Here is a 24,125-nt window from a genome sequence, read left to right on the forward strand (position 1 = left end):
AGGAATTGTGTCCCGTTTCTGAAGGCTCCTGGTGCTTTTTGCTGTATCTTCTACTACTTTTAAAATGAACAGGAGAAATTATGTTTTCATTCAGGGGGTCTTTTACTAAGCGGTGGTAAACCTAACACAGGCTTACCGCTCGCTAAACTGGAAGTACCGGGTTAGCGCAAAAACCCTTACCGCCACCTCAATGGGTGGCGGTAAGTGCTCCCCCCCCCCCCCCGATATGTCCACGTGGCAAGTACTTCACTTGCCACATGACCATTTCTTAAAAAAAAAAAACCCAAAGAGCCTTTTACTTGCTGCGGTAAAAGAGGGCCTCAGAACATGTCAAAAACAGGCCCCCTTTTACCGCAGCTTAGTAAAAGGACCCCTCAATGAATAGTTACTATTATTATTTTATAAATTATCTCTTTCTGTACCACTAGCTCTTATCTATGTGCTTCCATTCATTTAAATTGTTACACTCATACACGAATAAAATGGTGTGATTGCCTGTTAGTCTATTTTAAAGCATGGACACACAGACATTAAAAACAAAAAACAAAAGAATAAAAAGTGATACTTTTTTTTTTATTGAACTACCAATCCAAATAATCGGTAACTTTAACACCATTCATGCAGGTAGACCTTTTATTTAGTTGGCTTGTTATATTCAAAGCAGCTTAATTTCATGAGCTACCTACTATGCTGGACCCCTGTCTATCCACACCTCCACGTCTATGCAGATACTTTTTATGCATAAGAAGATTACCGGCGCGAATTTAAAGAAAAAAAATTAACTCCGGATACATTATTTAATACTTACCTCTTTTGTGGCAAAAACACAGTACTGTGCAACAAGTCCTCGCGTGGCGTGAATAATTCAGCATAGTCGCACTTGCTCGGCTCCCTGCCCAGGGCTGATACAGCGACGATCACACACTAACCCATGCACGGGTCAGCGACTTCAGAAGTCATCAGCTGATCTAGTGGCGCGTGGGTGTGACGAGTCGACCTCCAAATGCAGCGTTAAGATACACGTGGAGCTCCCTACACGCAGGCGCCAGGAGATCAGGTCAGGTGGTCTCCGAGACTGGGTCGCTCGTGCATGTGTCAGTGTGAGTTCAGCAGCAGGACAGAAAAAGTGCAGCTGCGTTGAATTATTGAAGGAAGGAGGAGGAGGAGGGGGCGGTACCTAATGCCATCCATCCCCGCGGGCTTCCTCTGTCTGATCCAACTTTTTGTTGTTTCCGGCAAGGCAGGAGTCGCAGGACGTCTCAGAGGGAGAGAAGTTGTGCGGACGGAGAGCTGTGGGATTGTTGGTGGGCGACCTCAGGTATGATATGGCGGACGGGACGCAGAGGGTCCAAGAGGGCGGACAGGGAGGGACAGAATGCGCGTGGGGAGGGGTACGCGGTGTGCGTGTGTTACAGAGGCGTACTTTCAAAGCACAGAGTTACGTGGAAGCGTATTTTCAAAGCACGAAGCTACATAGAAACCTATGGGACTTTGTAAGTCTAAGTGCTTTGAAAAGGAACCCCTTGGTATCTTTGTGCTTACGGGAGTGGAGGTATAGCCTAGTATGTTCAGGGAGCCTGGGTTCAAATCCCGCTGGGGCTCCTTGTGCTATGGGGCAAAACTTTTAACCTTCCATTGCCTCATGTACAAATTCCTAATCTCTCCAGGGGTAGGAAAATACCTACTTTAATTGAATATAGGTTACCTTGAGCAACTACTGAGAAGGCACAGCTTACATCCAGATATTGTAAAATAATTACCACAGCTATTTCTGGAATCCATATGAGAATAAAAGAGGAAACGAAAACAAAAGTAAAACCAAAACATTAAACAAAAATACTGTGTTAAATTTCAATACACAAAATTTATCTCTGTACAGTTAGGGCCAGACAGGACTGGGGGGGGGGGGGCAAATAGGGCAGCTACTTTGGCCCACAGCTCCAGAGTGCTCACCCAAGCTGGCATGTGTTCTCCTCCTCCCCACCCTGCAAGCTGGCATGTCTTCTTCTCTTTCTTCTCCCCCCCCCCCCCCCCCCCCACAAGCTGGCATGTCGTCTTCTCCTTCTTCTCCCCCCCACAAGCTGGCATGTCTTCTTCTCCTTCTCCTCCTCCCCCCCTCCACAAGCTGGCATGTCTTCTTCTCCTCCTCCCCCCCTCCACAAGCTGGCATGTCTTCTTCTCCTCCTCCCCCCCTCCACAAGCTGGCATGTCTTCTTCTCCTTCTTCTCCTCCTCCCCCCCCCCACAAGCTGGCATGTCTCCTTCTCCTCCTCCCCCCCCCCACAAGCTGGCATGTCTTCTTCTCCTTCTCCTCCTCCCCACCTCCACAAGCTGGCATGTCTTCTTCTCCTCCTCCCCCCCTCCACAAGCTGGCATGTCTTCTTCTCCTTCTCCCCCCCTCCACAAGCTGGCATGTCTTCTTCTCCTCCCCCCCCCCTCCGGCAAGCTGGCATGTCTTCTGCTCCTCCTCCCCCCCCTGCAATGGGGGTAAAGGAAGGAGATGGTAGAGCTAGGGACTGAGGGAGGATGGGGGAAATTGATAGGAAACTGAAAATTAAAAAGAAGGGTGAGGTTGAAATTTGAGTGGACAGAGGCAGGAAAGAATAAAAGGGAGGAAAGAACTGAAAGGGGAAAAAATTAATTTGTTAGAGATGGGTGTAGTGAGGGAGTGGAATGAGAAAAGAAAAATGGACAGCAGAATTAGTAGGAGACAGATAAGAGAAACTAGGACAAAGATGATGGGAAAACATATGGCTCTCTTTACAAAGCTGCACTATTAGCGGCATGATAATTGCGAAGAAGCCCATTCTGTTCCCCTGGGCTTCCTCACATTCAGAGCACCGTTAATGGTAGCGCAGCTTTGTAAAAGGAGTCCATAATGTCCAGACAAAAAAAGGTAGAAAAAAAGTGTTTTATTTTGAATGTATTAACTGGAATATGTGAGCTTTGGGATATGTGCATCACGGATGCTTTTGTATTGTATTTAGTGGCTTAGACAGACTGTTGATTTGGAAGGGGTGGGGCTTGAGCCCCAAATGGGTGGGCACCATTTCCTCCCTGCCCCAGTGGTGTAGCCAAGGGTGGGCTTGGGTGGGCCCAGGCCCGCCCACTTTGGGTTCAGGCCCACCCAGTCGCAGCATACTTATGATGTGGCTGTCGGGGATCCCCAAGCCCCAAAAGCCGAAAACTTCCAACAAGTGTCTCTCCTGCATACCTTGTAAGTAGCAGATCTTTGCCTGCAGTGAGCAGTGACATACATACTGCTCGCACCGGCCCCACAGCCTTCCCTCTGATGTATTTCTGCCTAGGCAGAAACAGGAAGCTGCATCAGAGAGAAGGGTGTGGGGCCAACATGAGCAGTGTGTATTAGTTGCTGCTGGTGAAAATCTGCTATTTAAAAGGTATACGGGAGAGGGGGGATGTTTGAGAGACCATATGGCATGCAGGCGAGAGGAGAGACCAAATCACCTGTGGGACGGGGCGAGGTTCTTCTGCCCACCCATCTTGGGCCCAGGCCCACCCAAAATTGGGTGTCTGGCTACGCCCCTGCCCTGCCCAAATGCAAAATATAAATAACTGAGCTGGCGGGGATCCCCCGAGCCCTGCCAACTGAAGACCTCCAGTCCAGCTGCCAGAAATCTCCAAGCTCTGCAGATGGGGGCGGTATCCCCGAGCTACCACTGCCGCCCCCACTACACATGTTCAGTTTTCAGGCATTCGTGAAAGTCGAGCAAGAGGGAGGGGCGCGAGGTGTAGCATCAGCAGCTCTGAAATACCGTTGCTGGCTGCAGAGCTTGCAGAGGCTTGGGGATCCTCACCAGCCAGGGAGATGTTAATTTGTGTGGGGCCCATTCCTCCCACCATGGTTACGCCACTGATTGTGTTCAGTGCAAAGCAAAGTGCATTTCTGTTTTTATTTCTCCAGTGTTGGAGTACTTGAGTTTAACTTCTTGGGGTTCCCAGTTCAGTTTAGGTGTTCATATTTCTAATTTGTGATCCTTTGTTCTATATTTGGTGAAGGTATGTCTGTGTGTTTTTGTGTGTGAAGAAGCCATTTAAAGCTGTGTTGTATGTGATTAGAGCTGTACCAGATAGTATTCTACTGTTCGGCCAAATATGAATAATGAAAAATACTGGCCAAGTATGAATACAAATAATGGGCGTTCAGCTTTAACATAAACAAATAAAAGAAGCATCATGAAATCAGAGATGTGCCTTTCAGTAGGATTTAGCACAGAGCCCTGGATTATTCGTATTCAAATTTAAATCACTATTGAGCCGAATATGAATAATGTATTCGTGGCCGAATTGAATATGAATGTTCAGTACAGCCCTGGTAGTAATGGCAGATGGAGAGATCAGAGTAGGGGGCAGGAAGGAGAAGGGATTAGGGCCCCCTCCTTAATTTCTTCATTGGGGCCCCAGTAACACCAGTCCTGGGGCCAAATTATGGAAATAGAAGACCTTGGTTGGTTGTCGGTGAAAATTTGTGCTGCTATAAAGCCATGATAGAAGCTGGTATCAATTGAACTGAAGGACCAGTGGAACAGCCTATGCTTGGAATAAACTCCCTGAGCCCATACGTCAGGCCCCCTCCCTGCCCATCTTCAAATCCTTACTCAAAGCCCACCTCTTCAATGTCGCCTTCGGCACATAACCATTATACCTCCATTCAGGAAATCTAGACTGCCCCAACTTGACATTTCGTCCTTTAGATTGTAATCTCCTTTGAGCAGGGACTGTCCTTCTTTGTTAAACTGTACAGCGCTGCGTAACCCTAGTAGCGCTTTAGAAATGTTGAGCAGTTGTTTTAAAAAGGTATTTGAAAGGGTATATATAATCTTTGTTTATCTAGTTTACATCTGGATAGTATAATACACAAACATCTTACAATCAGCATGTATTTTATATTTGGAAGTCTACATCTTCCAGTTAGGTGATCCATTTTGGTTCGTTACAAATGAGTCATCAGGGTATAATCCCTACCCTCCATGTAAAGTACATATTTGTAGTCTCAGACAAGGGTAAAATTCCAGTTAACCATTGGGACTCTGACTTGTTCCTGAAGCTGACCAAATTTTGGCTTAGGCTTCAGTGCATTTTCATCTGAAATTGAAACTTTGTGCTATGTCATGACCCCCTCCCCCCCCCCCTTGAGCTGAAGGTGCTTCCTTCACCCCCCCCCCCCTTGGGAACAGAAGAAGCGCCTCTCTGGACCCACTTAAGGCTGCTGTGGCCCCTCCTCCCCCCCCCTGTTGACCTACCTTACCACCCTAGTGGTCTAGTGGCTAGCTGGGCAGGGTGATCCTCAGTTGCTCCTGCTAATTCAGTGTCTGCAGTGGGCTTCCAGCAGCAGTTTCACAAGGTTGCTGGTGGAGGTTGCAGCAGCTGTTCTGAGATTGGTACCAACGCGGACAAGAGTTTCTGCAGATCACTTCTGCCCCGACTAGCCACTAAACCACTAGGGTGTTAAAGTAGGCCTTGCGAGTGGGGTGGGAGGGAGAGAGAGTGGAGACTTTTGGCTTTGGTCAAAGCTGAGTGGCAGATTCTGATTTTGGTCACCCTCTTAACTTGTTCTTCTTTATCCGTGTATGTTTTCAAATGTCTAGTCCAAAATGCATTTAAGCAGCAAAACCCTGTTTTATGGCCGTGTATAATCCAAGGTAGAGAAGTAGATAGAAATGGTTTTTTGGTTTACTGGAGATACTTGTCATTGTAACAAATTTGATTGGGAAACAGTGGCTGTTTCCTCACATTGTGATTGCTGCAATGGATTTTTAAGAGTTTGCTTGTGTCTGCAGCTCTTACCGGGAAGGAGGGGGTGGGTGTGTGTGTGTCATGTTTTCCATTTCTTTTCCTTTTGATACAACTTGAGTCCACAGGGTAGCAGAAATCCCCAGCTCTTCCTGCTTCTCTTGTACTGAAATACTAAATGGCTCCAGATGACCCTGGTCTGTCATTTTGGGTTATGACACCAGTAGGGCAAGGAGCAAGTGGGGATTGCTCTGGCCCCCCTTTTTTTTTTTTGACCCAGAATGGTGGCTGGATTCTCAATTGTGCTTTATAGACAGGGGTACGGAATATCGGAGCAGGTAAGTGAGATCTCCAGCTTTTGGACTCCTAAACCTGGCCTTCCCAGGGTGGGGTAAGATGAAAGGGGGCCTACCTTGTGATCAGGGTCACGTACGTGCAGGACGTCAGACTCACAGAAACAGAAGCCTGCGCAGGCTTCTACATGGAATGTTGCTAGTGGAATAGCAACATTCCATGTAGAATCTCCAATAGTAGCAACATTCCACCTAGAATCTCCAATAGTAGCAACATTCCATGTAGAATCTCCAATAGTATCTATTTTATTTTTGTTACATTTGTATCCTGCGCTTTCCCACTCCTGGCAGGCTCAATGCGGCTTACACAGGGCAATGGAGGGTTAAGTGACTTGCCCAGAGTCACAAGGAGCTGCCTGTGCCTGAAGTGGGAATCAAACTCAGTTCTTCAGTTTCCCAGGACCAAAGTCCACCACCCTAACCACTAGGCCACTCCTCCACTGTTGGTGCTATTTGAGATTGAAGTCAGCCCTTGCAGATCACCAATGTGGCCACGCAGGCTTCTGCTTCTGTGAGTCTGACGTCCTGCACAGCAGGACGTCAGACTCACAGAAACAGAAGCCTGCGCAGCCTTCTACATGGAATGTTGCTAGTGGAATAGCAACATTCCATGTAGAATCTCCAATAGTAGCAACATTCCAAGTAGAATCTCAAACAGTAGCAACAGAATCTCCAATAGTAGCAACATTCCATGTAGAATCTCCAATAGTATCTATTTTATTTTTGTTACATTTGTACCCTGCGCTTTCCCACTCATGGCAGGCTCAATGCGGCTTACACAGGGCAATGGAGGGTTAAGTGACTTGCCCAGAGTCACAAGGAGCTGCCTGTGCCTGAAGTGGGAATCGAACTCAGTTCTTCAGTTCCTCAGGACCAAAGTCCACCACCCTAACCACTAGGCCACTCCAAGTTAAGCAAATCTTTTTTTTTTTTTTTTTAACTCTGATATGGCTCCCAGAGCACCAATTTTAGTACCACCAATTTTTTTTTTCAGATTCTTCCAGTATAAATTGACAAATGCTGGTACTTCATGATCTTTTCCAATTCTTTCTTTCCAACCTGACAGTCACCTGATATTGACACTTTATCAAATCATATGTGTTTCTTTTCTATCACTTTTATAGATTACACTATGTTAGATATCAGTTTGGGTTCTAAAATCCCACAGTACTTTTTTGCATTTTCTGTGACTTTATCCTTGATGTCATGTTTCCGGTTTTTACAATCTTCCAATAATCACCTCCTGAATTAATACATTTTACAGATGATCTCGGCGGTGCCCCTTGCTGGATAAAATTACATACCAGCAAGACTTATGCACTCATCTCATCCCTGGTCAAATCTTGCTGGTGTGCAATTTTATCCAGCAAGGGGCACCGCCGAGGTCAGCAGTAAAATTTATTAATTCTGGAGGTGATTATTGGAAGATTGGGATTGATATTACCTACCAGAAATGGTTTTGCCTTGTGGAAGAGTATTAATCCAAATTTTAGTCACCTTGAAATGTATATTTTGTAATCTTTACAAGTGCCAGTGAGTTAATCTGATGACTTAGTCATTTCCTATGTTCGGTTTGGGCAAAATTGCAGGTGAGCCACTGATGCGATCTGCAGTTTTCTTTCTTTCCACTCTAATTTTATCAATGTTTTTTTTGGTCTTCCAGATTTGTTTGAATTGCTTGTTCTTAAGACTTCCATTTTCATGTTAAGTTGTCTGCAGTTGCTTCTGTGTCTTTTTAAATACTGTACATTCAACTGTTAGCTTACAAATATATGGAAACTAAACAGAAATACAAAAAAAAATTAGACAACTGGGAAAAGCTTTCATTTCATACTTTGATCAATAGTTGCACATTTAGCCCTCTTTTTATCCTCTTCCACAATGTTTCACTTGTAATAAATCTCATCCACAATTCCATAAAACGTAGCCTATCTATGGGGTCTTTTTACTAAGCTGTAAACGCTAGCATGCAGTTACCGTAACTTATAATGGCTCACCAAGAGGACATGTTCAGGTGTCCTGCAGTAAGTTTGAAATCAGTGTGCACTAAATGCAGGCAAACATGTGTTTTTTTGTGCAGAGTGGGCACTTCTGCACTAGACATCGCAGCTATGTTACCACGCATTAAGGAGGATGGTGGCTCCTGCAGAGACTGCGAAGCACTGTTCCCAGTTTGGGAACCTGCAAGTAGCATTGGGGAGGTGTACCACATGTCACCGCGTAGCCTCCCAGAGTCCTAAGGTGCTGGAATCCAGTGAAGCCCTTAGCCCAGCATTAGTTGTTTTTGCATCGGGGCAGTTTTGGCGGGCTCTGTGGGGATCGCCTCGGCCTGTACTACTGCGGGTTCCGTTTTTGAGTCCCCGACAGATTTTGGGCGGCCGACATGGTGTCGGAAATTCAGCACGGGGCTGCCTCAAAGTCCAGTCCTTCTGCCCAGACCTCAGAGCTTGATGCTGTATTCCAGAGTAGTTCTGGCGCTGGGGAAGTACTCTTCTCTGGAATTTGTGCTTCTGGTGCACAAGGCCTTTTTTGTTCAAGCGGTCGGGGCTGTCCAGGGTGCCTCTCCGGTGGCCCCAGCAAAGAGGGCGCTCGTGGAGATTTTGGTGGGTTCCTTGTGTGTGGAGTCGGACCACACACGCTGTCCTCCATTGGAGGAAGGGGATGACCCAACAGTGGCTAAAGTTTAGCTGGGATGAGCTTTCTTCTCTTATCACTAGATCTCTGGAGGCGCTTAACACAGTGGCGTAGCCACAGGTGGGCCTGGGTGGGCTGGGGCCCACCCACTTAGGGCTCAGGCCCATCCAACAGCAGCACATGGTAATGAAAATGCCGCTCTCCACAATACTGGCACCTTCGCATGCTCAGTTTTCAGCGCATGCCTGCTGCAGACTACCAAGGTGCAGACTGGAGAGAAGCATTTTTCCACCAGCTGAGATTTTTTTTGATGTGGGGGTGGGGGGGGGGGGGGGGGAGAACATTTGGTGCCCACCCACTTCTTGCCTAGGCCTACCCAAAATTTGCTGCTTGGCTACGCCCCTGGCTTAACATCTCTTCGCTGAATTCCCTGCTCGCGGAGGCTTGTGCTCACCCCTTGATTTTTGACCTTGAACCATCCGTATCAATGAGGCTATGATAAAAGCCCTGATATTCAGCCAGATGCAGGCCTGAGAGTGGCACGACTATATCTGCTGCCAACAGGAGAGTTGGAGTCCTTATGGATTCCCAGGGTGGACTCTCATTACCACAGTCACCAAAAAGACGACCTTGCCTATGGAAGATGTCACTGCCCTTAAGGATGCACAGGATCGTAAGTTGGTGTCTGCCCTTAAGGTATCCTTTGAGGTAGTGGCTTTGGCCATTCAGGCCTTGGTTTGTGGCTCTTATGCCCCCCCCCCCCCCCCCCGGGCGTGCCTCTCCTAGGTCCAGCAGACCTTGGTGGAGGAGATGTTCCTGTCCTTGGAGGTGAGACTGGCCTATCCGGTGTACCTGTTCTACAGTCTCCTACGGGCCTTTGCGAAGGAAGTCCTTGGCAGTGGCTGCATGCCGCTGGCTTTGGCTTCGACACTTGGCTGCAGATACAGCCTCTAAGGCCTGGCATGGCTATCTTTTTGGGGCAAGATTCTGTTTAGCAAGGATTTGGAGATTAAGGATCTGGGGGCGCTCAAAGGGCAGTGCTTGCCTGAGGACAGGCCTAGAGCTTCTTCCCGTTCCACCCAGGCCCTATCTAGATAACAAAGCGTTACTGCCCTGGCAGGTCGGGTTTCTTTCACAGGCTGCACTTTCAAGTGAAACAGCAGCCCTTTCAAGGTGATAGGTGCTCGGGCGCCTCCCCTTCCAGGACTGCACTGGCCACCCATGCTTCCCAATGATGGGCTGCTGGTCCACTCCCCAGAAATGGTGGTTGGAGGTCTGTTTTCACTGTTTCTCAGAAAGTGGACCAGGGTGACATCAGACTAGTTGGTCTTGGAAGTCATGTGGGATGGCTACAAACTGGAATTGGCATGTCCCCTGACAGATTTCTTCTTGGAGTCCCCCTACAAGTTGCTGGCAGTGGTCAGGTTCATGCTATCAGCGCTGGTACGCCTAGGGGTGTTTCTGGAAGTGACTTGGCCGGTACTCAATCTACTTCATGGTCCCCAAAAAAGGGGCAGACTTTTTTTTACCCTGTTCTTGACCTCCAGTATGTCTACAGGGCCCTCACCCCCATTTTCAGTTGGCTATCGTAGCCGTTCAACCGGGAGAGTTTCTCACCTCGCTGGATCTCACAGAGGCATATTTACATATCTCCATTTGTGTTCTCTGCTTTTGTGTGCTGAGAGAGCGTTATCAGTTCTGAGCAGTGCAGTCCAGGTGTTCTCCGACAATGCCACAGCAGTTGCTTTTATGTCGGTAAACAGGGCAGCATGAAGAGCACCTCTTTGGTGCACGAGGCTGTAGTTCTTTGTGGTACACATAGCTTGCTGAATGTGCAGGCAGATTTCCTTCGCAGAAACATTTTGGATCCAGTGGAAGAGTGGGAACTCTGGATTGGCATTTTGTCAGATCACGTCATGCTTGGGGGGGGGGGGGGGGGGGTTGTCATGATGCTGGACCTCATGGCTCGGAGAGCCAATGCGAAGGTACCCAGATTCTTGAGCAGGAGTTGGGAGCTTGATTCAGAAAGGATCAACATGGTGCTTCGGAGTTGTCCACAGCATCAGCTGCTGTATGTCTTTCCACTGTGGCTGATAGGCCATGTCTTGGGTTGTATCATGTGTCTTTGGGGCCCGGTCATTCTGGTGGCTCTGGACTGGCCCAGGCACCCATTGTATGCAGACCTGATCAGTTGCAGATTGGAAGTCCGTTCCGGCTGCCGCCCCCCCCCCCCCCCCCCCCCCCGAAGGATCTTCTTACACAGGGTCCCATGATCATGGAGAATACCCGCCCCCTTTGGTCTTATGGCATGATTCTTGAATGGGCATGACTGAGAAAGAGAGGATATCCAGATACTGTAATTGCGACAGTGCTTCAGGCCCCGAAACGGTACACCTTGGTGGCATACACGTGTGTGGTGCACATTTGAGTCCTGGTGTGAAAAGTTGGGCTGCAGGTGTCCAGCATCGGTAACTCACATCCTTGCCTTGGGTTGGAGAAGTGCCTGTCTCAATTCCTTGAAGATGCAGGTGGTAGCTCTGGCCTGTCTTTGGGGGTGGGTACAGCACATGTCCCCTGCGGCAACCCAGATGTTATCTGTTTTTGTCTGTCTGGGAGTGAACCATCTGCAGTGCCCCATCTTGCCCCCATGGAGCTTGAACTTGGTCCTTCATGCTCTCCATAGGCTGCCATTCGAGCTTTTGGACTGACTTTCCTTGAAGGAGTTGACCAAGACCAGTTTTCCTGGTACCATAGCTTCGACTAAAAGGATTTCTGAACTGTAGGCATTATCTTGCAGGGATTTATTCCTCCATTTTACAAAAGTGGAGGTTTCGATCTGGGTGGTTCCATTTTTCCAAAGGTTGTATCAGTTATTCCATCTGAACTAGCTGATCAACTTGCCTGCATTTCGCAGGGAGGATTATCTGGTAGAATATCATTCTCTTTGCTGCTTGGATGTGCGCAAGATTGTGGTCAAGTATTTGGAGGTCTCTAATGACTTTTGACACTTGGATCTCCTCTTTGCAGGACACAAGAAAGGGGATCAGGCCTCCTAAGGCGACTGTGGTGCATTGGCTAAAGAAGGCCATTGCATCCCCATGTACTTGCTGACAGGCAAGGCTTCTTCACCGCTGTTAGAACACTTTACTAGGGCACGGGTGGCGACTTTCACGGAGGCGCAGACGTTATCAGTTGGAGACTTTTCAGTCAGCCACGTGGTCATCGGACCACATGTTCTCAAAGCACTACAGGCTGGACATGCTGGCACGGGAGGGATGCGTTTTTTGGAGCCCCAGTGTTGTCTGTGGGGGTCTCCAGGTCCCTTCCTACTTGAGAACTGCTATGATAAATCCCACAAGTCTCTGGATTGAACTGTGGGATGCTATGGAAGGAAAAATTTAGTCCTTACTGTTAATTTTCTTTCCGTTAGTCCCAACGGATCAATCCAGAGCCCCCCCCCCCCCCCCCGAATTGTTCTGGATTTGGGCAGGGTCTCAGAGCAGTTGGCAGAGTATAAGTTTCACTGGGGACACTTCGCTTTGGTGTTTTCTGGTGTAGGGCAGTTGATTTCCACTCCTGGTGGGAAGGGTGTGTTTTCTAGGTTCTTCTGTGAGATTGCGTGGCTGCTGCTTCTTAAAATTAATAAAAAAAATGTAATTTCCTTTCTATGGGCAAGTGGCTAAAAGTCTGAACATTTGGTGTTTTTTTTTAATGGAGGAAGGAGATTGTTTTGTTGAATGAATGGTTTTGGACCCTGCTATGTTATTGGCAGTACTGAGTTGTCTGCATGGTACCTTGTATGACAAGAGCGTTCTCTATTTCCACCTGCTCGTAGATAGGCATAACCCACAAGCCTTCGTATTGATCCATTGGGACCTATGGAAAGAAAATTTACCAGGTGAGAACTAATTTTGCTGCTCCAGAAAATTGGAGTTGGATAGTTCACCTCTGTTCGAAATAGGCAAACATTTTTACACACGCCTTTCTTTGCTGTGTTCTCAGGTTCTTCCTGTTGTGCTTATCAGCAGTAGGCAGGCTCAAAAGCAGTTTTCAAGCCCTCACTCAACTAGCTATTCCCCCCCCCCCCCCCCAAAAAAAAAAAAAATAGAAAACTACAGAATTTGCTGGAATTATAAATGCTTTGTTTTCCCTGTGATTTTTCAAGCCAGTGTTCATAAAGGATAAGCACGATAAAATTGGGAGACTTCAACAGTTAAAACAAGAAATCTGCGTAAATCTGTGTCCTGTCTTCTGACCTCCCCCTGCAGTTCCTTTCTTATTCCTAGCTTCCTCTGTACTAACTCATCCTTTCTTTTCTCTTCTGGTTGTGTGGAAACCCTTGGAATTGCCATCCATACACTCTGTGCCATGGGCCAGGGCCACTAATAGTAGTGGAAGATCTGTAACAGTAATTCATCTTTCAGTGCTTGATTTTTCTTTTCCTGTGTGCTGGCTTTCTTATGACTGGAATGTTATAACAGCTGTTGCTGTAGTCTGCCTGACCTTATTTAGCCCACTCTTAACTCTTTGCAAAATTTTGTTCTTTATTCCTCTGTTTTCTGGAGTACACTCCATTAGTCAACTTTTTAGTGGCTTCCTCTGAAGAATCATATTTAGATATTTAACCATTGCCTATTTATGAATTCACTAGTAAAAGAAGCCCGTTTCAGAGCAAATGAAATGGGCGCTAGCAAGGTTTTCGTCGCCAACACCCCGCTCCCTCCCTCCCTGGCCAACCGTTGTTCTGGCATTGCTCCGCCCCAACGTCATGACGTTTGATGGGAGGGCGGGGCCAGGAGCGATTTTCCACCCCCGCCTCCCTGCCAACCCCTTTGTTGTTCTGCCATTGCTCCGCCCTCAAGGGCGGGGCCCGGAGCGATTTCCCACCCCCCTGCCTCCCTCCCTGCCAACCCCTTTGTTGTTCTGCCATTGCTCCGCCCTCGAGGGCGGGGCCCGGAGCGATTTTGGTGGCTTCACCACCACGAACCTTCGAACCTTTTTGAAGGAAGTCCGAGCTTGGCTTCACTGACGTCAGTGTCCTCAGAATGTTGAGGGTGAGTTTTATTATAGTAGATGGTCAGTCTTCATCACAAAACCATATGTACCCTTTGTTTGTCATATTGCCTTCTCTGCATTCCCCATAATAATAATAATAAGCAAGCCTTTTTACCTCTGGGTCCCATCTTCTCGAATAAGCTATCCTCAGATATCCCTCCTCACCCTTCAGCTTGCCCTGGAGAATCTGATACCCTAGGCAAACCTTCAGGGAAACAGTCTTTTTAGTGGCCATTTTTTTGAGAGGGTATCCGAATTACAGGCTTTCTTGCAGAGATCCTTAGCTGTTTTTTTTTTTTTTTTCAACCATCTGATTCTGTTTCCAGGTTAGAACCATCATTTCTTTCAAAGGTGATTTCCCCCCATGTTCATCTAAATCAGGTGATCATTCTTCCAGCTTTGTCAGATAAGTCGGGCTTCCAAGCCTTCATAAGCTTGGGTGTGTGCAGAGCTGTAGGATGTACACAGATTGTATCGGTGAATTAAATTCCTGTCTTGATCAGTTAAATGGGATGGTTAGATGAATCTGCCATAGTAGGTAATGTCTCTTAACACAACTTGGGTATGGGTGAGTCTGAAATATCATGTTGTGGTGACCAAATACGAGAGTGCGCAACCCTTAAGACAGAAACTCCACTGGCTTCCACTCAAGGAACGTATTGAATTCAAGATCTGCACGATCGTACACAAGATCATTCACGCAGATGCCCCACTGTACATGTTTAACCTTGTGGACTTACCGCCCAGAAATGCCAAGAGATCAGCACGCAGATTCCTCAATCTGAACTTCCCCAGTTGTAAAGGACTTAAATATAAGCACTACCTTCTCCTACAGAAGTACACAGATATGGAATGGGTTACCCCCAGCCCTAAAAACTATGGATAATCTAAGCAACTTTCGCAGATCTCTGAAGACACATCTCTTTAATAGAGCCTACAAAAAGACCCCTTAAAGACACAAATCACCTCCTAAACTATCCTATTCTAACACCATCTTCTCTAACTCCTCATCCATCTTCTGCTTACTTTTGATTGTATCCAATATCCTGTTATGACTCTGTCATAACAACACTCTGTAAGCCACATTGAGCCTGCAAATGGGTGGGAAATTGTGGGGTACAAATGTAACAATAATAATAATAATAATAATTTTATCCCGCAATATAATATCAATATTCCCTGGGTTTCAGATATTTAGGGGCAATGCTGTATAAAGAAGATTTGGGTCATAAACCTATTTAGTTTGCTTTTGTGAAAAAGCAATGATGCAGTTGAAGATGAGTCATCAGTTAACAGCCTAATCTAGAAGGTGGTGCTTTGAAGAATAGTGATGCAGGCAATTTTTTGGAACTTTGGTCATAAAAATGGTATAAAAATTATAAACACTTGAAGGTCGTCATTTTCATGCCAGATAGGCTGTTTGTATTTCATAGGCCTTTCAAAAGCTACTATTGCATGTGGGATTAAGGAGAGCATAGCAACAGTTTACCACCTCATTGAATAGAGAATCTAGCAGGTCTCTGAGCTCAGGCAACTTCTTGGGCAGAAGATTGGATATCCGCAGATCAGCTACTCTGTCCTTGCTGTATTCCTTTATACAAGAATTACAAGACTGATGATCAGGCCAGATGAGATGCTGCCTTTGACAGTTATGTAGCAGGATGCCATGTCTTCTGCACACCCAGTGGGATAAAGCTGTGGTACATCCCATTGGTCTAGCACAGTGGTTCTGAAATCAATCTTGGGGGGACTACCAGCCAATCGGGTTTTCAGGATATCACTAATAAAAATGCTTGAGAGAGATTTGCATGTCTGTTGCCTTCATTATATGCAAATCTCTCTTGCACATGTTTTAAGGAAGGAAGATAACAATTTTGACACAATTATCCAAGGAGTAAATAAACGTCTTGAGAATTTTAAATGCAACATTAAGAAAATCAAGTTAAGTAAACTACAGAGAGATGAAAATAAGAGGTTCAATATATCCTTGCTCCAAACCAAAGGTTTTCCACAAAACTAACAATTATAAACTGTCTATCTCACGCCAACACAAACAGATTGAAAAACTAGTATCAGTAGGATAGATAACTCCAGCTCCTAATAACCATACAAGATACACCAGTTCCCAATAATCAGACAATAGAAACAGAGAATCTGTAGTGATTCAGGTGAACTGTTTACCTCTCCTCCTACCAGTCCCGCAACAAGCCAGCAAGCTACATATCTCGATATCTATTAATGATGGGATTTTGACATTTTTTTAGAACATATATTCATTTCCTTATTTATTTTTTTTGAGAGAGAAGGTACTTACAGAGCAAAGCTATTCAATTGCAAGCTTAAGTCTTAAAAACAATTTTTATAAAAGAACAAAATATCTTGACATTCAATAGGGACAAAGAATGTTCCAAAGTGGATTACTGACCTGCCATGTGCCAGTCTCAATTGCAAAAGGACAATAACTATTCTTAACTAACTTGAATAATTAACATAGCTTGATGAATATTTCTTACTGAAAGTGTTTGAGCATACTTAATAAATATACACACAGGTGTGCAAGTATGTCGATGCCGACCGTCGGATTTTTACTGTTTCCTGTGTGATTGCAAGTCTGAGGTTTTTGTTCCTTTGTGCACACATCAATGAAATTTCTAAACTACATTGCATAAACCATCAGACATGTTTTGTACATTTTTGGGATCTTACCGGGTATTTGTGACCTGGATTGGCCACTGTTGGAAATACGATGCTGGGCTCGATGGACCTTTGGTCTTTCCCAGTATGGCAATACTTATGTACTTACGTAATAGAAATCTCTCTACTTTGTTACCAATACCTTCATATAAACACTGCTTACTCTTTGTAGTTCAATATTATAATAGCATCATGCATATTAATTCATGTCATAAAACTGTTTAATATGTAACGGAATCCTCTGAAGTGGTTATATTAACGTGAGCAAATGACTCGCTGCCACTTTTATCAATCTCCTGATTTTTGTAGATAAATCCGAATGTTTTGTGTACATGAAACTAGTATACATAAAAATTTTTGTGCGTGTCAGATATATATATCTTGCTCTGTTCACTTCATTTAGATTAGCATGTGACCCGCGGGGAAGTTCTGTGCAGCCTAGGTTGTTTAGTGTGCTTTAGAAATATCTGGTTAACTACATAAAGTAAATTTGGCTACTAAGTAATTGTAATGGGGAGAGAAAGAAGATGAATATTTTAGTGCAGCCCATGATGAATACACAGCTGCTGTAGCAGCCCATCATAGTCATGAATCATTTATTTATTTTTATTAGGATTTATTTATTGCCTTTTTGAAGGCATTCACTCGAGGCAAATTTCTCAACCTGCACTTCCCCAGCTGTAAAGGACTAAAATACAAGCTGATACACACCACCACCTTCTCTTACATGAGTACGCAGCTGTGGAATGCATTGCCTACAACCCTGAAAGCAATTGACGAAATAACTAGCTTTCCCAAATCTTTGAAGACTCATCTCTTCAACAAGGCCTACTAAGAGAACCCACAGCCTCACAACATTACCTCACCAATATTCCCAATTATTACAACATTACCTCACCAATATTCCCAATTATTAAAGTCCACCTTCCATACCATCCGAATAACACCTTCCTTCTTTCTTCCTTTACTTAATCTCTGTACAATACTAAGTGTTTTTGTTATCATGGAATGACTATACCATAACAAACTATGTAAGCCACATTGAGCCTGCAAATAGGTGGGAAAATGTGGGATACAAATGCAATAAATATTATAATAATAAGGCGGTATACAGTAAGAATAGATCGAACATGAGCAATAGGCAATTACAGCAGTAAAAATATTCAAATAAAGTATGGCATAGTATACTACTTACAATGTCAACTCAATACGTAATAGAACATTTTAACTGATAGTGAAGGGTGAAGCAAAGATGGAACATATAGATAGTGAAGAGAGAGTAAGAAGAATTAGAAAGTAAGGTGACTAATTTAAAGAAAGTTGCACATGAGGTCAGAGAGATGGTTAAATATTATCTCAGCTAGGATAGGAGTGGATAAACATGTCCTGCTGCAGTATGTGCAGCCCATGTCACTCCTTGTGTGTTTGACTGAGACTAACAAGTTAGTTACTTCTTCCATTAAAGGCTTGATTGAAATGCCAAGCTTTCACCTGCTTCCTGAAGTAGCAATAGTCTTGAGTTAAGCAGAGCCTTTGAAGCGGTGCATTCCAGAGTGTGGGGGCTACTTCCATAGATGGAAGCAAAAAAAACCAACTACTATTTTTATTATACCTGGTAGATGTGCAGAATGAAATCTGATGGACCCTTCATTATGTGCTTTTCTTTTATCCCATTTTTTCAGTATCTGTTCTTCATTTCACAAAATTGACACTTGACATCTGTGAGAAGCAGCAGGACATTTTGGAGGTCACGTGGCACCCATGCATTTCCTAAAATCACAAAGCCATTATCCTCTATATATTAATATGTTACAAGAGCATGATGCTTGCTAGATTGGTTCCCCCACTCCCCCCCCCCACCACACACAGCTCTTAAGACAGCTGCTTAAGCCAATGAGACAACCATTCCTCTTTGGTCCATTATCAACCCCTTTCTAATGGGTTTTGTAAGGAAATAACACTTTGCTTATATCTGTCAGTATGTGTGAAAGCATATTTTTAAATATTTTTCTTTCTTTCCGTCCTTCGTATTGGTGTGGGTATTTGCTTACCCAGAACCGCAAAGGAAACATCAGTGAAAAAAGTAACAATAATCTGAATATATGATTATGAGAAATGTGTGTGCTAAAGCCAACATTCTTATTGTTTAATCTGATATTTATTTATTTGTTACATTTGCGTCCCACATTTTCCCCACCTAATTGCAGGCTCAATGTGGCTTACACGGTACCGTAAAGGCGATCGCCGGTTCCGGTATGAAGAAATACAAAATGATGTAGTGGTAGAATAAAGTTAATCTGTGACAGACACTTTAGGTAATCGTAGAGGGGAAGAGTTAATTTATGTCCAGTACTAGCTTTGATGGGATGGATCTGGGATTGAAAGAGTGGTTGGTACAAGGAGAAATTAGATCTTACCTGATCATTTTCTTTCCATTAGTCCTTCCCACCATTCCAGAACCTGTGGGACAGCTGCGTCCACCAACCAGCAGGCAGAGACAGAAAACCAAACCGAGCCGAGACACCTCGATGGTATAATGAAATCACATTTTTAGAAAGCTTATTGAATCAACTGATATTCTATAGCTTGAGATGTGGCTGCAGACTTGCCCTATAGTTAGGGTGATTTAAGTCTGTGCTTTCCAGAGACTTCACTGGCAGAGGCTCATGGTTCTATTAGTAGACTGACCGACCAGCCAGGGTTCAGATCCCTCCTTGTGACCTTAGGTAAGTCACTTAACCCCCTTATTGCCTCGGGTACAAACGCAGAAAGCTACCGTAGGCAGATGTGTGGTTACTGCAGGGTGTAAGTGCCTATTGCTGGGTATGCAGTACAGAAAGGGGTCCTGCACAGAAGTTAATTCTCGCGGCATATTAAAATGGATGATGAGTCTAGTATTCTGCTGCAGTGCACACAGGTGAATGGGATTCTAATGTATGCTCATCATGAGAAACTTACTGCCAGGTCTGAGATGGCTTAGAGTGAGTTAAGAGGATTTGATTTCATTTGGGTTTTTTTTTTCCCTGTAGCTATAATAAGACAAAACGGAGGAAGTAGTAGTGGAGTGCTTGTCCGAACCAAACGAGCCATCTGTACGTAACCTGGAATGTTCTGTGCATAAACACTAGCCTCATAAAAAGTTCTTGCACAGAACAACACTTTCAGTTCATGCACAAATGTGCTGGAACTTCATTCAGAAACGCACCCGGTGAGGCTGCCCTCGCTGCAGAACTTTTGTGCACATGTCTGGCAGGCTTTCCCTGATTAGCGCACAAGTTCTGCATGCTTTGAATTTACACTTAGCTTACTGCATCACGGTTTTTCTTTTAATGTCATGGTAGAAGCCACATGCTCAGCCATCAACACGTGTCTCTACCATTGGGCCTTCTGCATTGGTCTCTTTAAATTGTAAGCCCTCCAAGGTCTTGGAAATTCATTCAGGTTCAGTATGAGCTCATCTTCCGTTTTATTACTGAAAAGAAACTTTGACTTCGGAGAGCTAGTCAAAAATTGTAGTTGTGGAATCTTTTATAAATGCAACAGGCATTACAAAATAGTTTTGCGTATCTATTTACATACTACTGGATTCATTGTACAGTAATGTTAGTACCTTTTTATATATGAACCAATAATAAAGTTGATCACAAAGAACATCCCTCTTGCCTTAAGTCATATTAACAGAAGAATATTTTTCAGTGATGGTTTTGGCTTTTTAGCAGTTGTCAATCTGCTGCACTTCTGCTCTTTTTTTTGTTTTTGTTTTTGTGAACTGTGGCTATTAATGAAAGATACTGTTTCCAAAAGACTTTAGCCTGAAAAATTCCCTTTTCTCTCAAATGGAGCTCTTCTGATTCCGCTTGGAGTTTTCATCTCATGTTTGTTGCAGTACAGGAAATAGCTGTCATTTAGTGTGCATGTATCATTCTAAAATAAGCAGGATATTTTTTTTTTTTGAAGTCTTCTTCCCTGAGCTTTCTTTATGGTAACTTACTGAGAATACATATACTTTTAGAAAAGCTGAAGGGAAAGGGAAATGGGACTTGATATACTGCCTTTCTGTGGTATTTTTGCAACTACATTCAAAGCAGTTTACATATATGCAGGTACTTATTTTGTACCTGGGGCAATGGAGGGTTAAGTGACTTGCCCACAGTCACAAGGAGCTGCAGTGGGAATTGAACCCAGTTCCCCAGGGTCAAAGTCCGCTGCACTAACCACTAGGCTACTCCTCCACTCCAGGAAAGTAGAAGAGTTCTTACTAATATAAAAACATAAGAGCAGGAAAAGCCATACAGCCTATCCTAGTTCTCTGTCCACAAATGCTCAGCACTACAATCCCTTCCACTGTCTTGAAGCCGCTGATTGCCCAAGCTTTTAGAATTCAGAAACTACCCTTGTCTCCTGCACTAGGACATGAACACATGAGATACATTACATCCACTGTATTCAAATTTATCTTGTGCATATTCATTGTGGATATCCTAAAAGCCTGACTCACTAGGTTGAAAACCCCCTGCTTTAGGCCAGTGCTTCTCAAGCCAGTCCTTGGGGCATACCCAGCTAGTCAGGTTTTTAGGATCACAGTGAATATGCATTAAGAGATCTGCATGGACTGCCTCTTTGGTATGTAAATCTATCCATGCACGTTCAGGATATCCTGCAAAAGCAACTGGTTGGGTGTGCTTCGAGGACTGGGCTGAGAGAAACTGCCCTAGGCCATCCCTCCTTGGACCTATTGCTAGGGCAGTGATTTTATTTCAACCCAGTCCGTGGGGCACATCCAGCCATTCAGGTTCAGGATATCCACAACGAATATGCATATGAATACGCTGAAGCACCCTGCTGTAGTTCAGGCATCTGCGCGTGTGTCCCTGGCATTAAAAATCCTTTTGTGTGTTTTAGTGTTAAGAGCGTGTTTGTGGGGGTGGAGAGTAGACATGCTTAGCGAGAATCGGTTTGCGCAGCTACATTGCTACACACCAACCAATTAGCGCATGAGCCCTTTCTGCCTACTAAATAGGTGTTGATAAGGGCTCATGTGCTAACAGCCACACACTACGTTGCATATTCGATTGCTATCTTACTACATTGTTAAATTGTATTTTACTAACTGTAGCCTGCACTACGGTATTGTGTAAGCCAATTGTGGGGTATAAATGTGTTAAATAAATGGGAAATTAGCGCTTGGCCATTAATAGAAAAAAAATAGAAATGCAGCCATTTTACAGCAGCGCTAAAAATGGCCTCGGCATGAAAGGAAACCCATGCGCTAACCATAGCGCACGGCTTCTTTTAGTGCAGCTTAATAAAAGGACCCCTTAGTTTGTAAAATGCTTGACAGTTGTCTTTGAAAGTCATCTAGCAGTTCCAAATAAGCATAAACGCACAACATTTTATAGGACGTGCATGATTAAACGCTCTGATTTTAGCAATCAATGTGTGGATAACAAGGCTTACCACAAAGATCAACCAATGTGAATATATATAACTCCTCCACACATAGTTAGAAATGTCTTATAATATCTGCTTGTTATACTACTATCATGTCTTATCATTATCATGTTACCAAAGATTCTTCTGTAACACTAAATGTCTATTTTCTATTATATTTCCACTACACATGATGTATTGTAAGCCACATTGAGCCTGCAAATAGGTGGGAAAATGTGGGATACAAATGCAATAAATAAATAAAATAAAATTTGGAAAACCCAAATGGCCAGTAGACTGGGCTGAGTGCCGAGTTGGAGGCAGTAGCTTCTCAGCTACCGCAACGCAGAGCTTCAGTTGATCCTTGTGCTGGAATGAGAGCTTGTTCTTTTAAAGTGTCTTGGTGGTGCCTGAATATTTCAAGACTTCTTTAAAGAGGGTGCTATGACTGAAGCAGGGTGAGCTTAAGGAAGGAAAGTGGAATTTCATTGCTTTAGTCAGTGTACATAAAGGAAGAGTAACCTGTGTGCTTTTCTTCCACATTGTATGTCCCACATCTTATTTCCTCTGGTTGTCATTCTGTTCTATCCAGTTCAAGAAATTCCAGATTAACAAACCTATGGATTTGTACTGATGTGTACCTTCTCTCTCTTTTGTTTCATTTTTGGGTCAGTAACATTGGATCAATCTTTGGATGGATACGATTCTAAACATTTTGACACCGTTGATAGCAATAACTGTCAAATATATTTTATCCAACTGGAAGAATAATTCACAACTTATTATACATTTTTGGTGGAATAATGTTTTACAAACCCATAAATATTGTACGGTCAAGACTGGTTATTTCCAGATGTCTCATCACAAAGTTTGGTTAACATTGCAGCAATATTTGGAATCAAATTCTACTAGTTAGCCATCTGAGCACAATATTATGATCTCCCTTTCCCCTTTCTTAATTTTCCCCTCTGTCCTTAGTCTTTCCCTTATCATTTCTTTTTATATACCTGTTGTATACTTCGAATTTATGAACTTTGACAGTAATCTAGTTATATGTTTGTTTCATATGGTTCTTCTAATGGAATGGAAGTTATACTATATTCTATAATCCATTGGGATGGATGTTATATTTAAAACTAATAAAAAATAATGAATTAAAGAAAAATATTTGGGTTTAGGAGGCAAACTGCTTGTTAAAACAGAATGACTAAATGTGCTGGAATTTAGAATACGGCAGAAATTTTATTTTACCTCTGTGAAACAAGCAATTAATTTTAATGTGCTCACATAAAGGCCTAGAAAGATTGTTTCCCAGCCCTGTCCAGATAAGCAGGATTATGCCTGAAAGAGATTTGCATACACTGGGTCTCTAGGACAACGTCATTGCATGATCCATGATAAGGGGATGTGCCGAGGGTAAGGCTTGGAAATGCAAACCTAAAGGAGTTATCCAGTTCCTGAATTCTGTGTTTAGGTAAGGCTGGTGTGATTATATTTTAGCTTACAATAAGTTGCTTAAACTTGAAAAAGGCAGCACTCAGTGTGAGGGAAGAATATTTTTCCCATTATTTCTACAAAATATTTCATACTAGTGGAACCATGCCCGTTTCCTCAACAATGAAACGGGCCCTAGGAAGGCTGTCATGCAAGCTTTTTTCTCTCTCTCTCCCCTCCCATCCGTGTCCCGCGATTCTCTCCTTTTACTGTCCTCCCATCCCATCCATGTCCATCAGTTCTCTTCCCCGCGGTTTGTACCTGAATGTTTTCTGGCTGGCTGACGCTGGCTTCCCTTTCGTTCGTAACATCCCTCCTGACGTCAGCTCGCCTCCAGCGTTCCCTTCCCTCTCACTGTTCCACCCTCTGATATCATTACGTCTTGACGCAAGAGCGGGACAGTGAGGGGGAATGAAACGCTGGAGGCTGGCTGACATCAGGAGATGTTACGAAGCCAGCCAGCCATGGAACGTTGGAGGTGAAAATTATTATATAGGATTTACACACGTAAAACAAAAACATACCTATAGAATTGTTCAGGTAAGAAGGTTTTTTTTTTTTTTAAATTAACTGTGGATAGTACAAATACATAGAGAATGAGACCTTGTTTTTCATGTTCTGTGCAACCCCCCCCCCCCCCCCAACGTTCTTTGGTTCCGAGTCAGAACTAGAGCAGGCACTATTTGGGCTAGGACACTTACCTTCAGACGTT

General features: G+C 44.1%; 1 protein-coding gene across 1 annotated transcript in view; it reads left to right on the top strand.

The window, feature by feature from the left end:
• The first annotated feature begins 1,084 nt into the window (after positions 1-1,084).
• Positions 1,085-24,125, top strand: part of LOC115476446 (lipopolysaccharide-induced tumor necrosis factor-alpha factor homolog) — a 48,828-nt gene continuing 25,787 nt past the window's right edge. Inside the window, exon 1 of the mRNA XM_030212822.1 lies at positions 1,085-1,318. The gene's annotated coding sequence lies outside the window, so the exon portion shown is untranslated. The remainder of the gene's footprint in view (positions 1,319-24,125) is intronic.

Source organism: Microcaecilia unicolor, chromosome 8 (genome assembly GCF_901765095.1).
Source record: "Microcaecilia unicolor chromosome 8, aMicUni1.1, whole genome shotgun sequence".
In the NCBI taxonomy this organism is placed as follows: Eukaryota; Metazoa; Chordata; class Amphibia; order Gymnophiona; family Siphonopidae; genus Microcaecilia; species Microcaecilia unicolor.